General features: G+C 39.4%; 1 protein-coding gene across 1 annotated transcript in view; it reads left to right on the top strand.

Moving 5' to 3' along the window:
* The window catches only part of LOC124720210, a 278016-nt gene that overhangs the window by 84309 nt on the left and 179631 nt on the right, over positions 1–14076 (top strand). The window lies entirely within an intron of this gene.

Below are 14076 nucleotides of genomic sequence, written 5' to 3'. Positions count from 1 at the left end.
TGCTTGAAAAATAGAATAAAACAAAGCAGTGCATTCGAAATGTTGACTGTGGCTTTTGGCGAATCTGCTTCGAGTAAGGTGAGAGTTTGCGAGTGGTACAAACATTTCAAAGAGGGTCGAGAAGATGTTGAAGACAAAGACCGCACTAGTATGAGAGTATGAGGAAGAAGTAATGAAAATGGTTCTGGAAAATTGGCTGATCACCATGAGGACAGTTACCGATGATGTCGGCATATCCTTTGTCTCGTGCCGAGCAAATTTTTTTGGTATTTTGGGCACAATACATGTAGCAGCAAAATTTGTTCTGAAATTGTTGAATTTTGACCATAAACGATGTCATGTAGACACCATTCGTGTATTACGGAGTGAAGTTGACAATGCTCCATAACGTCTAAAGGAGGGTATAACAAGCGACAAAACGTGGGTATACGGGTATGACATTGAAACCGAGGCCCACTCGTCCCTGTAGGAACTTCCCCAAGGGCCAAAACCGTAAAAAATTCAACACGTTCGACCACATATGCAGGTTCTTCTCACTGTTTTCTTCCATTACAGTGGGATAGTGCATAACAGTTTCTTGCATCATTGTCATACTGTCAATAAGAAAGTTAAATGCCATTTGTGTGAAGCGATCCAAAGAAAATGGCAGAGTTGTGGAAATGTAATAACGATAATTCTCCTGCTCACACCTCAAAAACTGTTCTTGATTTCTTTTTGACAAAAAAAAAAAAAAAAAAAAGGCCACTATGTCACCTGAGCCACCCTATTTGCTGGACACGGTTCCTTGTGACTTATTTCTATTCTCGAGGCTAAAGAGAACTGTCATAATTTGGCCAGCATTGATGAGATAAAACAGAATCGCTGAAGCAGCTCGACGTCATAACTAAAAGTGAGTTCCAGAACTGCTTCCGAGATTGGAAAAAGTGCTGGCACAAGTGTATTGTATCTGAGAGGGGTTTGTTTGAATGGGTCAAAGTTGGTAATGAATAAATAAAAATTCCTGAAGGTGAAAAAAAATTCGCATTACTTTTTTATCATGTCTGCATGGTAGTGCATATGTTAACAGTATGGGCTGGGTGTTTTGTTTGAAACTCACATTTTAAATTAGTTTCACAGTACGTGCTGTTTACAACTGCGATACACACTTTACTCATTGAGCTTAAGATAGCATTGAGAAGTACTCTGTTCTATCGTGGGTTATTTTCCATCGTGTTAGTTGTACATTGACACTTATGTATGACAGTGCGAACATATTCACTGGCGGGTTATCGGTCGATGTGCACGTCATTTGTAGTTTCGCCGAATGCAGTGGAAGAATGGTGCGACAGTGCCGTGCCGAGCCGTTCCCGCAGTGACGGCAATCGCATCGCACGTTGTTTGTGTCAGTCTGAGACTTGTCGCATTGATCTTTGTTTTGTGTTATAAGTGTGGCACAGAATCGAAGGTAAATTGTGGGAACTCCTTTATGCTGGTTCTGTGATCGGTGGAAGGATTGGGACTGTGTGGGGATATGGCAAAGGAGATCAGTTTGTAGACTAGGTCTGGGGGTAGTACCTGTCTGTGAAGGCCTTTTGTGATCGCATCAGTGTACTGGGTGAGGAATTCTCGTCACTGTAGGTAAGCTGTGCCTGGGTGGTCAGGCTGTGTGGGAGGGATTAGGTAATGGTGTGAAAGGAGGGGGGTAAAAGTTTGGGAGAGAGATCAAAGTTTCAATACAGCAAAAGATCTGGCGATATTTAGGTGGTTTTATATGTTGAGTAATTTGATAAGAACCGGGTGTAACTGCCTTGAAGGTTTACCATTTGGAAATAGGATGTAGCAAAGACACTGATGGAGTATGGCTTGGAACAACAGTGGTGCTGGTTGACCAGTAGGGAATGATCATAGAGAAAGATAAACAAGAATCGACAATCAGTGAGAAGGCTGGAGACAAGTTCTGTGCAGAAATAAAACAGCATTTTGTTATAGATCAGGATTGGTAAGTGTTTGAATGTAAATTAGAGGTGAAGAGGTTATTCCATTTTTTGTGTAGCCCTAGTCCATATCTGTTTAGAGACAGTTGGTGACATGTAAAGAAATTCAAAGAATTGTAGATAGGGGCCATTGGGCGGTGCCGAACTGTGTATAACAACACTTCAGTAGTTGTGGTGAAGAAAGGTGTAGAGAGAGAGAGAGAGAGAGAGAGAGAGAGAGAGAGAGAGATTGTGTGAATAGTCATCAGTGGATGAATTTAGTTTGAATGAATTGTGGTATCACAGAATGTTAGACCAGGCAACATGGAGGAGATGTTATTGAAGTTCCACAGCACTTATTATTTACTGCCACCATACTTTACTTAGCATCACTCTAACACAAAGTTGCCAGAAGAGTCAGGAAAATATCCTGCTTTCTTCCATGAAGGAAAATGTTTCCAGAAGAGTCAGGAAAATATCCTGCTTTCCTCCATGAAGGAAAATGTTGTTTCCCTTTGGGTTTAAACGTGCTGGTATGAGATTTTATTCAAGTAGTGGATGAAACTTTTGGTAGGGCTATGTTGAGTAGGATGGATGTTCATGTCGGTGGTATTTTGATTTTGAGCCCAAACAGGGAAGACCATTATAATTAATCTTCATTGATCCATTATGGATCGCGGGACAATGGCTGGCATGAACTTCTTGGTGCAATAATTTACCAACAACCGTATCATATGTAGAAGTTTATTTTATTTTATGAATTTCTATGTGCTACCAGTTTTGGCATACATTGATGCCATCTTCAGGCCTCACTCGTCATAGTCGTAAAATCGCCTCAGTCTGTGTCGCCTGGCCACCGAGAGCTGTTGCGCGATGATTGATTCACGGACCCAGTTATACGGCTCCTTCCGTGTATAGCAATTTTACGACTGTGACGAGTGGGGCCTGAAGATGGCATCTATGTAATACCGAAATTGGTAGCACATAGAAGTTCATAAAATAAAATAAACTTCTACAAATCATATGGCTGTTGGTAAATTATTGCATCAAGAAAAACCATTATAATTTGTTGAGTGAAGTACTGTCTGCTTTGGACGAGGGATGACAAAGGCAGAGTCAGTAAAATCAGAATTTCTCAAGAAGGCAGTGATTAGATTAGATTAGATTAGATTTACTTTCATTCCAATTGATCCGTAGTGAGGAGGTCCTCCTGGATGTGGAACATGTCAGAAAAACAACAATACATGACAAATATTTACAACTAAAACAAATAAGCTAATTGTGGCGATATAAATAAAAAACATTTTACATTTTAAATTCCACGTCATTGTTGATTTAATCAGAGTTCTCACCTTAGACGTAGAATTAGTCCTTCTGCCACAATATTAATTCATTAGTCGCCATCGATGTTCTTCTCTTTGTTGACCGTGTGTACCATCATGAGTCGGCATCGGTTCACTTCACGAAGACGGTGGAAACGAAGGAATACTATGCTACGTTGCTTTAAATAATTTTCGTAACACTTCGATACTTTTCACTATTTTTTATTCACAACACAATAAGACTTGCTGTGCTCGTCGCACAAACCATAATTACCAACCATATGGCTGCCTTTCCGCACAGTCCAAAAATCACGTCCATCCTCCACAAGGCAACAATCGAAAGTGTCCCTTAGCTCCTTGGAGTATCAAACAAAAGAGAATCCAATGTGAACTTTACAAAGATTATAATATACATGCCTCTCAATTTATCTTTGGCGCAGCTTTTAAGATATTGTATGTCTCTGCATAGGAATGTGTCATTACAACTGCCCCCCTACTGTATACTGTCACTAGAAAATTTTATTTGATTGACAGGATACAGTAGTCGACCTTGCAATTGATAGGTTTGGGGGTCTTTTATTTACACACTTCATTTTTATTGTCTCATTTTCATGGCACTGTGAATTCTTTGGTATTTCTGAGTGTGTGTCAGTTTTTTGGTATACTTATGCTAATATTTACAAACCTTAATCCTAATATACAAAGTTCTGGTTAATACTGAGAAAATGACATCATGTAGTAAAGTTTGTACAATAAAATATACACTAAATACAACGTTACATACAGATGTTTCCTTCCTCATCAGAGGTGAAAATTAAGTCCTTGTATTGCCTTCTGTATTTATTCTGGGGCGACGAGCTTCGTTCGCTAGCCCGTGTTGAATATGGGCGGGTGATACGCGCGCCTGATTGTTTGGTCGTCCTTTATCGGGCGACGTTGGTTGAATGCGCGCGCCAGTGCACTGAATATACACCGACGTGCGGGTACCGTCGAGACTTCCGAACCTCAGTATGCGTGTGCTTTTTGTAGTTCCTTCCAGTACTTAGACTGGATACGACGAGGTACATTGGAATATGTGCCCCGAAGAACACACCACACTATGTGCGAGGCGGAGGACGATCCCGTCGATTCAGCTCCTGGTAAGAAGCGTACCATGTCAAACTTGTTTGGCATTGTCCTTTCCTACTGTGACGCCATGGGTCGTTTGACGATACAAGCTTCAATTTTCGATGTCACTTGTTTAGGCTCTCTGTCACTTGCAACGTAGCACTACTTTGCACAATTTTAATTTCTACACACACCACTTTAACCGCGAGTATTGCGATCGAAACTTCCTTTTCACTACACTTTTTTTTTTCTTCGCATTAACCCCTTTTACCTATTGTACTGAGATTCATTCCCCTCAATACTTTTGGTCAATGCACATAATTTGTAAGTCACGGGACTTGGCATGAAATACAAAATACATAACATACAATGGAATAACATACAATACATACAATACATTGTTTACATTAACTGTAGGAAAAAACTATCGACTAAAATTGAAAAAATTTTTGACCACTCATAGTGGCTTCTTCGTCTTGGATTTTACTGACACACACACTCGCCTTTTCCCATTAATCTGTTAGAAGGAACAAGTCCTTTGTTTTCCTTCTTGAACTCGAGTATAAGTTAAGGTTTACCTCCGTTACGTATTCTTCATACGCAACGACATGCATCAGCATGCAGAGAATACACCTGTAGCCGCTCCACTGAAGCTTGGGAAGGGAATTTTCTACCTTCTACTTAGGGTAGTGGCAACGACTACGTGTATGCTACGGTTTTTTGCGTATAAAATCTGAAAATGCACGAAATAATCATTTATATGCAGCATAACCCTAATATGTACAGTGTTTTGTGCTTAAGCACGTTCTGGTGTGCTTGTAAATCATTACCTCTAATAAAACTTCCTACCTTAACATGGACATATAAACATAAAATTTTGAAGTTCAGGGTGTAGCTACTATTAATATGTACAGTGTTTCACAATAGCGGCACGCCCTTGTGTGCGTGTATCATTTTCAATTAAAGTGCGCTTATAGGCGTCTTGTGTTATCATGGGAGAAAAAATACAGACATTTTAATGCATCGGTTGTCATAAAAATCTATGTACACGAACAATCAGACTTTCATAGCTTCAGTGCAGCATGAAATTCTTTATGACGTTTTGTTCATAATTAATTTTATAGGCGATTCCTTTGCTTACAGGTCGTCGATCACACTACTTACCTGTTTCTCGTATAGCGGCGATATCATTTTCATTACTTGTGATTGTAAATTGTTATATGTGTGAAAGATATAATTTTGACATGATTTTTCCTTTCATGTTTCAAGTGGGTAAAGTAATTCATACCTTCCTTTTGCATACATGAGTGAAGCATCGCTAATGTTGCACTTTGTATCAGGTTTTTCGCATTTTCTCTTACACTCGTAGAGTCTTACGGTTTTAATTAAGTTGTTTCTTGACGTTAGGTATACCTGTTTATACGAGATTGTCTTACAGTTTAATTTTCCTTATACACTTCTACGTTGTTTAAGTTCCGTACATGTACAGGGCTTCTTTCGCCTTTCACACATTCATACATACGTTTATACACAAAAAAATATCTACCACTATAATATACGCTTTGCTGGTGGGGCCCTTTTTCGGTACCCTGCACCATTCCTTCAATATTACAAAATAATTCAGGGTGTGCTGAGCATCGTCCCTTATACTAATAATACTTACAACTAAATATTTCTTCTTACATACATAACTGCCTTACAGTCCATTAATGCGCAACATTCCCTATTTTCCTCCTTTACACTTTAGCTTTCGTACATGTACCCTCGTGTATAGCTTATATATTCTACAAAGTTGTTTGCTGAGTGCTTCAGGTGTTTCCTAACGTTAATGTGTTTCTCCCTCTATAAACCCTAGGTATTTGTTTTGAGGGCGATTCAGTTCGTTACTCACGTTGCATAGGTCTGTTTATTATTACCCTATTTTAAAGCTTGTGTCACTCTTTTCCTTAGTCACAAAAATTCCCGCGTTTACCTTGTTGTTCATTCTGAAAATCGCTAGCTACTGTGTAATGTAAATGTATGCGTTATCTCTTTGATTTCCTCTTTGCTGCTTTTTCCCTATATGTAATTGTGTGCTGTTCTCGTGTACATAGCCTTTCTTCCGGTTATATTTCTGCATTATTTATTTATTTATTTATTTTTCTATTTTCTTTCTCCTTCCGTACAAGCTAAGATTTTACTCAGTATAATATAATATTACAATACCGTCCATGACCAGTATGTACTTGTATGTTCACTTTTATTACGTAATACCAGCTTATAATTAAATTTTCTAAGTTACTATTTACAAGACTTGTGTACCCTTTCCTTTCTTGTTTTTGAATGACTTTCGTCTGTGTGTCTCATAGTAAGAGTGGTCTCAAAACTTTTTAAACGTTCCGCGCATGCGCGCTTACGTACCACGACTGGACTGTAGGTGCGGGGAAAACTCTGCATTGTTGGTGAACTTTATTCGTGATAGCCACCATCGTGTAATAGTCACGTGACACCTGGACTCTACCACGCATGCGCCTTTGCGCTTTGTATACGCTCAGCTGATCGGACATGGAAGGGGGGAAGATTTCTCCCCGGCTCGCTGCCTACAGCGCGGCCAATGACCTCGTATTGACATGCAGCTATCGCGTGCTCATGAGCTGAGCGTTGGATTGCAACTTCGACGTGTGGTTTGTTGCTCGTCTCAAGCGAACAAACCCTGACCTTCGCGCTAATTTGTCTTTGTTCCCCTCTCTTAAATAACTGAGTTAGACTACAAAAGTACCGTATGGTTTATTTTATAGTGTTAAGACTCACAGTAACACATGTTTCATTAGGTTTGGTTAAATATGCGTTTTTAGCTGGCATATGCCCCCAGTTGTTCGCAAGTTTCTTAGGTTAATGACAGCAATTTTACTATGTGATCCAAGGTTGTACAATTTCAATTTTGCTAAAATAACATATAACCTTTAATGAAAAAATTCCTTGATGTCCTTGTGGGGTTATAACCCTTTCACCTTGCCCGTTCGTGTGTTACCTAACAGATAACATCCTGGGTGAGGTTTGTCTATTATAATGAAAGGGCCATCATACAACAACTGCCACTTTTTGTTTAATGCCTTAATTTTAGAGGATTTTGGGTGGGTACGTAATAGTACTTCCTGTCCAATGTTAAATTCTGTAACCTTTCTTATCTTTTTGTTGAACTGCTTTCTCCTTATTTCTGCTTGTTCTTCCATCTGTAGTAATGCTTGACGTACCTTTTCGCCTAGTGTTATTTCCTTTGTGGCTAATTTAGGTAAAGGTTTAGCCCATTCGTCAAGTTCTGTGCCTTGAAACATTAACTCTGTAGGTGTAAAGCCTGTTGAAGTATGAATTAAATTATTTACAATATGCTGAAATGGAGCTATGTATTCTACCCATTTTGTCTGTTTATTCGGTACATAAGTTCTTATAAAGCGATTAAATTCTTTAAAATTTCTCTCAATCGGGCTCGATTCTGGGTGAAATTTGGATACCAATATATGTTTTATGTTTTGAGATTCGAGAAATGTTTTCCATTTATTACTAGTGAAGTTTGTTGCATTATCAGTTAATATAATTTTCGGTTTTCCCACTAGTGGTATGTAGTCTTCTATCATGCGTTTGATTATTGATCCCGACAGTACTGCTTTTATAGCATACATTTTTAAATACTTTGTGAAGACATCATAAAATGCGATCACATATCTAACTCCTCCCCTAGCTCGTGGATATGGTCCTGCTGCGTCCACGGAAACTAGTTCTCTTGGTCTAGTTGGAATGATAGGGTGTAATACGTCCAAACAAGATCTATTAAGATGTTTAACCTTCTGACATATTGTACACTTTTTTATTATTTGTTCAATCCTGCGTCTGAGATTCTGGAAGTAACAATACGTTGATATTTTCGCTGTACATTTTGATACCCCATAGTGTCCCCATACTCTATGTGTGTGTCTTATCAAATTGTCTATGTATTCTTCCGGGATGCAGACACACCAGGTGTTGGATTGTGGATTGCGCCTGTAGAAAAGAACATCGTTTGACATTGTGTAATATTGTTTCAATGTACTATTGTCATCTGCCTGCAGTTTTTGCATAACTTGTCTCCATCTATTGTCTTCCTTTTGTAGTTTGCTCATGTCCTTACACATCTTTCTGTAATATGGTTGAAATGTGCCATCATGCATCAGAAAAACTCTAAAATCGGAAGTCTGTTCGATCAATTCATTGAACTCGCTCAAGCCTTGTGGCAAGCGCGATAATGCGTCGGCAATTACATTCTGTTCACCCTTGATATAAACTATCTCGAAATCAAATTCCTGGAGGAATAAACACCAACGTGCAATCCGTTTGTGCAACAATTTGCATGTGAGTAAAAACGATAGTGCTTGATGGTCACAAAACACTCGTGTATGCCTTCCCCAGAGATAGTATTGGAACTTGCGGAAAGCCCACACTACAGCTAACGCTTCAAGTTCAGTTGCCGAATAGGCTCTTTCACATTCCGTTAACGTTCTACTGGCAAAACTAATTATGTTTACTTTCTGTTCTCCATTGTCATTTACTAATTGGAACAGACAAGAGCCTAATCCCTGACATGATGCGTCCGTGCTCAAACAAAAGTTGTAGTTCATGTTAGGATGCTTCAAAATGGGTGCGTTTATGAGTGCCTGTTTGATTTTTACGAAATCTTCCTCACATTTTACTGTCCACAACCATGTGTGGTTTTTCCTTAAAAGGTTGAGTAGGGAATCACTATTCAGTAACTGTTTGGACACGAATTTTCGAAAAAATGACGGGAGCCCCAGAAACGCTTTCAATTGTTTACGTGTTTGTGGTGAGGGGAAATATTCTATGGCATCAAGCTTTTTTGGATCTGGTAAAATTCCGCCTGGTGAAATAATGTGGCCTAAAAATTTTATTTGATCCCTTCCGAATTCGGACTTCTTAAAATTTGCTGTGACGTCATATTCTCGGAACTTTTGGTACACCTTGTGTACCAATTCTACATGCTCTTGCCAGGTGTCCGTGGCTATCAAGAGATCGTCTACATACAACGTCACTTTGCTAATCAGTTCTGGACCCAATACTCTGTCTAAAGCCTCTATAAACACCCCAGCACTCACGTTGAGTCCAAATGGCAGTACTTGGAATTGATAGCTTCTGCCAGCATGAATGAACGCAGTATATTTTCTGCTATCATTATGTAGGGCTATTTGCCAATACGAAGCCTTCATGTCAACGGATGTTAAATACTTCACTCCATGAAATTTAAGCAATTGCTCATCTAAGTTCTCCGGCCTAGTCCGTATTGGTACGATGATCTTATTAATTTCCCGCGCATCAAGTACTAATCTGACTGATCCGTCAGGTTTGCTAACAGCTAGGATGGGACTGCAGTACGGTGAATGTGAAGGTTCTATCACCTTCCACAGAACCATTCTATCTATTTCTTTGCGAACCGCTTCCTTCTTTGCCCATGGTATTGCATATGATTTATGGCAGTACGTTTTATGTGGGTAGACTTCCATTTTGTATTCATACGTTTTGATTATTGTTGGCTGTTTTCTAAAAATGTCGCGGTATTCATAAATAAGATCTGCTAGTTCATTTTGTTGAGTTTCTGAAAGACAAGTGGATTTTCCTACCTTCTCGTGGGCGGCCTGTTCGTTAATTATTTCCGTGTCTAATTGTTCGGGGAAAGGAATATCTATCAATAAAACTTGTGGGTAAACTAATTTTACTTCAGCTTGTTTCTGTAATTGGCCATTACGATCTATTGTTGACCTTACAAGATTGACCTTCACACTACGACTGCCCACTCGGAAATAGCAAAGTCCACTGCCTATGTCGATGTTCACTTTATACTGCCGGAAAACTTCCATGCCTAAAATACAATTGACGATTAACTTGTCAACGATTAAGAATGTACAGTTTATCGTGACATCGCTAATGGTAACAGGTATTTGCGTCTGCCACTTAATACTTTTTGACTTGTTACCTATAGCTGTCAAGATTTTACAATTTTCCGTTGGCAACACTGGTACTTTTAATACTTTCGAAACTTCTTTAAATAAACTGTTAGAAATAATATTCGTAGATGCGCCTGTATCTAAAATTACGTTGGTAATTATAGTTCCTATCTTTGCTTTTATTACAGCCTGCACGAGGTCACTTACCTTGTCCGGTGCTTTCATCTCTTCTTCACATAGATCATCTTCTACGGTCGCATCCTGATCATATCTTAAAAACAATTGTCTAAGATGTAATGTGTGCTTGTTTGTACCCCCTGTTGTCAAATCGGTCGGCCGGTGGGGGCTCATTACGACCGATTGTTGTTTACCGGGGGAGACAACGGCGTTGCTTCAGTACTTTCCGTTACATCTACAAAGTGTACTGAGTGGTTATTCTGTCGCCAATTAGTTTCCGGGCCGCTGCGTGCAACATTTTCTTGCGACCGGCCGTCGCTATTCCTCCTTGGTCTATCATTCCTATTACTGTAACTATTGTAATTTTCATTTGTGTGCCGCCTTTCATCACGCGGGCCTGACCAATCATTCACGTGATTTCTATCATTTCCATACCGGCGTGGACCGTAATCTGTACTATACCTTCGGTCTTCACGTCTCTGTGGCGCCGAATTCCTCCGATTCCCGTAATTCCAGGTTCCATTATTTGGCCTTGTCGCATACGGATGCCAACTGTGTGGGTTTTGTCCACTGCCATTAAAATGATATCCGTTACCGTTGTTTTGATTGGTTCCGGAATATTCATTCCGATTACTTGTGCTCGGCTCTTCGTATATTAGATCAATTGAGTCAAGCACGGAAAGAAAGTAGTCAAGGTCGTTCTCCGGTATGGTTACCAATTTTTCGCGTAAGTTCGCGGGTAGTCTGTTTTTCAGAATTTTGAGAACATCTACGTGCGGTATTGGATTGTTCCAATAGCGCGTCTTATTCAAGTACTTTTCGAAATACTTTCTCAACCCGCCGTTTTTGAGGTTGAACGGTTGTGGGTTGAATACCTCACGTCGCAGTCTTTCTTGGACCCCAGCAGACCAATATTTCTCCAAGAAAGGCCGTTCAAATTGTTCGTAGGTGACGCACTGTTCAGCCATGTCTGTGGCCCACTAAAGTGCGTCGCCTTGTGTGAAGCCTACTACATATCTAATCTTCTGTGCCTCAGTCCAGTTTCTTGGTAAGACATTTTTAAATGCTCTTACGAATACGACTGGATGAGTTTTTCTGGATTCTGTGGAGAAAACTGGAAACTGTCTATGTTTCAACAGGCTCTCATCGACTAGAATCGTCGAGATGCAAGGCGACACGCCTACTGCCTGTTGCAGCACCGCGTTTGGCGAATAGCCATTGTTTGCCTGTGCCGGTGCGTGCACATACGCCGGACTGGGCGCGTGATGTTCTGCGTTATTGACATCGTAATCTGGCACGGGCGAATAAGTGTCGCACTGCCTGTTGCTTGACGTAGGCAAGTCATTTGAAACATTCAGTCTACCAGCAATTTCCTTGCGTATTCTGTCCTCGGCTACTTTGATTTCATTACCTAATTTTTCAAAAAGTTTTGTTTCCCGGTCAATTATTGATTCATTTACACTACCGTTTTCTAAAGTTTCATTTATTTTGATAATGTCCGCGTTGATACGTCGAGTCTCCTGTTTCAGAAAACCGACTTCTTCGTTAACTTTATTAACTTGGTCAGGTATTTCTTCACATGCGGACTGTACTCTTGTTAAATTTAATTGAATAGCCTGTACGTTTTCATGTATTTCTTTTTGTACGGTTTGTGTTTGATTGTGTGTTTCTACTATTTCTGACAGTTCCTGTTCCTGTTTGTTTGTAAGATCTGACAATTTCTTTTCTAAATCATTTGCCAATACATTGTATACACTATTGACGGTTTTGATGACTTTGTCTTCGATCTTTTGATCGATTTCATTGGTGAGTTTATTTAAGCGTTGATCGAAATGTCTGTGCATGTTCGCCAGTTTTGTGTTCGTTGTGTTGTGGCTGACTTCTAGATTCGCCAGTTTTGTGTTCGTTGTGTTGTGACTCATCTTTAAATCAGATAATTGCTCGCTCACGTTTGACATCAGACTATATAATGCCTCAAGCGTAACTGACGAAGCTTGTGTGTTTGTATTTATGCCATTATTTGTTGCCATTGTTTCTCTGCCACGGTCTGATTGAATCGAAACCGGGCTAGGTTCACTGATTTCACGCGAAATATTTTCATCTGATCTGGTAATCGATGCTTCATCGACTGTGCACCAGGTTTCATTTGCAAGTGGTTCATTATTGTTAATCCCTGTGGAGTGCAATTGAATTGTATTTACTTCTACATTATGTTGTGCTGAAAAACTAATTGCGTCATCATTTACGTCACTATTGTCAGAATCGGTGACGTGTCCATGAACATTTGTTAAATTAAAGTTCTCCGATTCCATTGTGAAGATATTATTTTTATCTGTACTTTACTGTTAATCTAAATCTTTAAATTCTCTCGCAGTTGAATTAATAAAAATATCTCGCGATTGTTATTTGTTGCGCGTCGGAAATTTACAAGATGGCGCACTACGTCTTCTAATTCTGCGATTGTTGAACATAAAAAGTAATTATCAAAGTGTAATTGTGTGTTGCCACAAACACTACCAGGATTTTAATATGGACAGGAAATGGTTCTGCTTTAAGTGGAGCTAAGCCAAGGTGCAGCCACTGCATGCGTTTGCGCTTTCCTACCTTAATTCGGACTGAGCTGCGTCACTCACGATTACGTTAGTTTTGTAAATCCTTGTCCTTGTTCCTTCTGGTTATTGTGCCATCCGTTTATACAGTTAATACTGTTTCACTTTATTCGTCATTTTCCATGTGCGTCATGTAACAGAGAAACAGTAATTAGTACAAGTACATTTGTAGCACAACAATGAAGTACTTACTCTTTGTTCCACCAGCACTGTCCCTGTCAGCGGTCGCCAGTGTGGCGAAATAAATAAAAAACATTTTACATTTTAAATTCCACGTCATTGTTGATTTAATCAGAGTTCTCACCTTAGACGTAGAATTAGTCCTTCTGCCACAATATTAATTCATTAGTCGCCATCGATGTTCTTCTCTTTGTTGACCGTGTGTACCATCATGAGTCGGCATCGGTTCACTTCACGAAGACGGTGGAAACCAAGGAATACTATGCTACGTTGCTTTAAATAATTTTCGTAACACTTCGATACTTTTCACTATTTTTTATTCACAACACAATAAGACTTGCTGTGCTCGTCGCACAAACCATAATTACCAACCATATGGCTGCCTTTCCGCACAGTCCAAAAATCACGTCCATCCTCCACAAGGCAACAATCGAAAGTGTCCCTTAGCTCCTTGGAGTATCAAACAAAAGAGAATCCAATGTGAACTTTACAAAGATTATAATATACATGCCTCTCAATTTATCTTTGGCGCAGCTTTTAAGATATTGTATGTCTCTGCATAGGAATGTGTCATTACATAATGTACCATTCCACAGGTCCCAAGTGGAATGATCGTCATTTTTAATGAACACTAAGAGTCATTTTACAAATACTAATGCACTGAATTTAAAATAAAAAACGTTTTTTATTTATTTATAAGGTAATAAACATGTAATACAACTACTGTAATACTTATTTACAATGAACACATTACTGCACT

The sequence above is a fragment of the Schistocerca piceifrons genome, chromosome 11, assembly GCF_021461385.2.
Source record: "Schistocerca piceifrons isolate TAMUIC-IGC-003096 chromosome 11, iqSchPice1.1, whole genome shotgun sequence".
NCBI classification, from domain to species: Eukaryota; Metazoa; Arthropoda; class Insecta; order Orthoptera; family Acrididae; genus Schistocerca; species Schistocerca piceifrons.
This window is presented reverse-complemented; position numbering and strand designations above follow the sequence as displayed.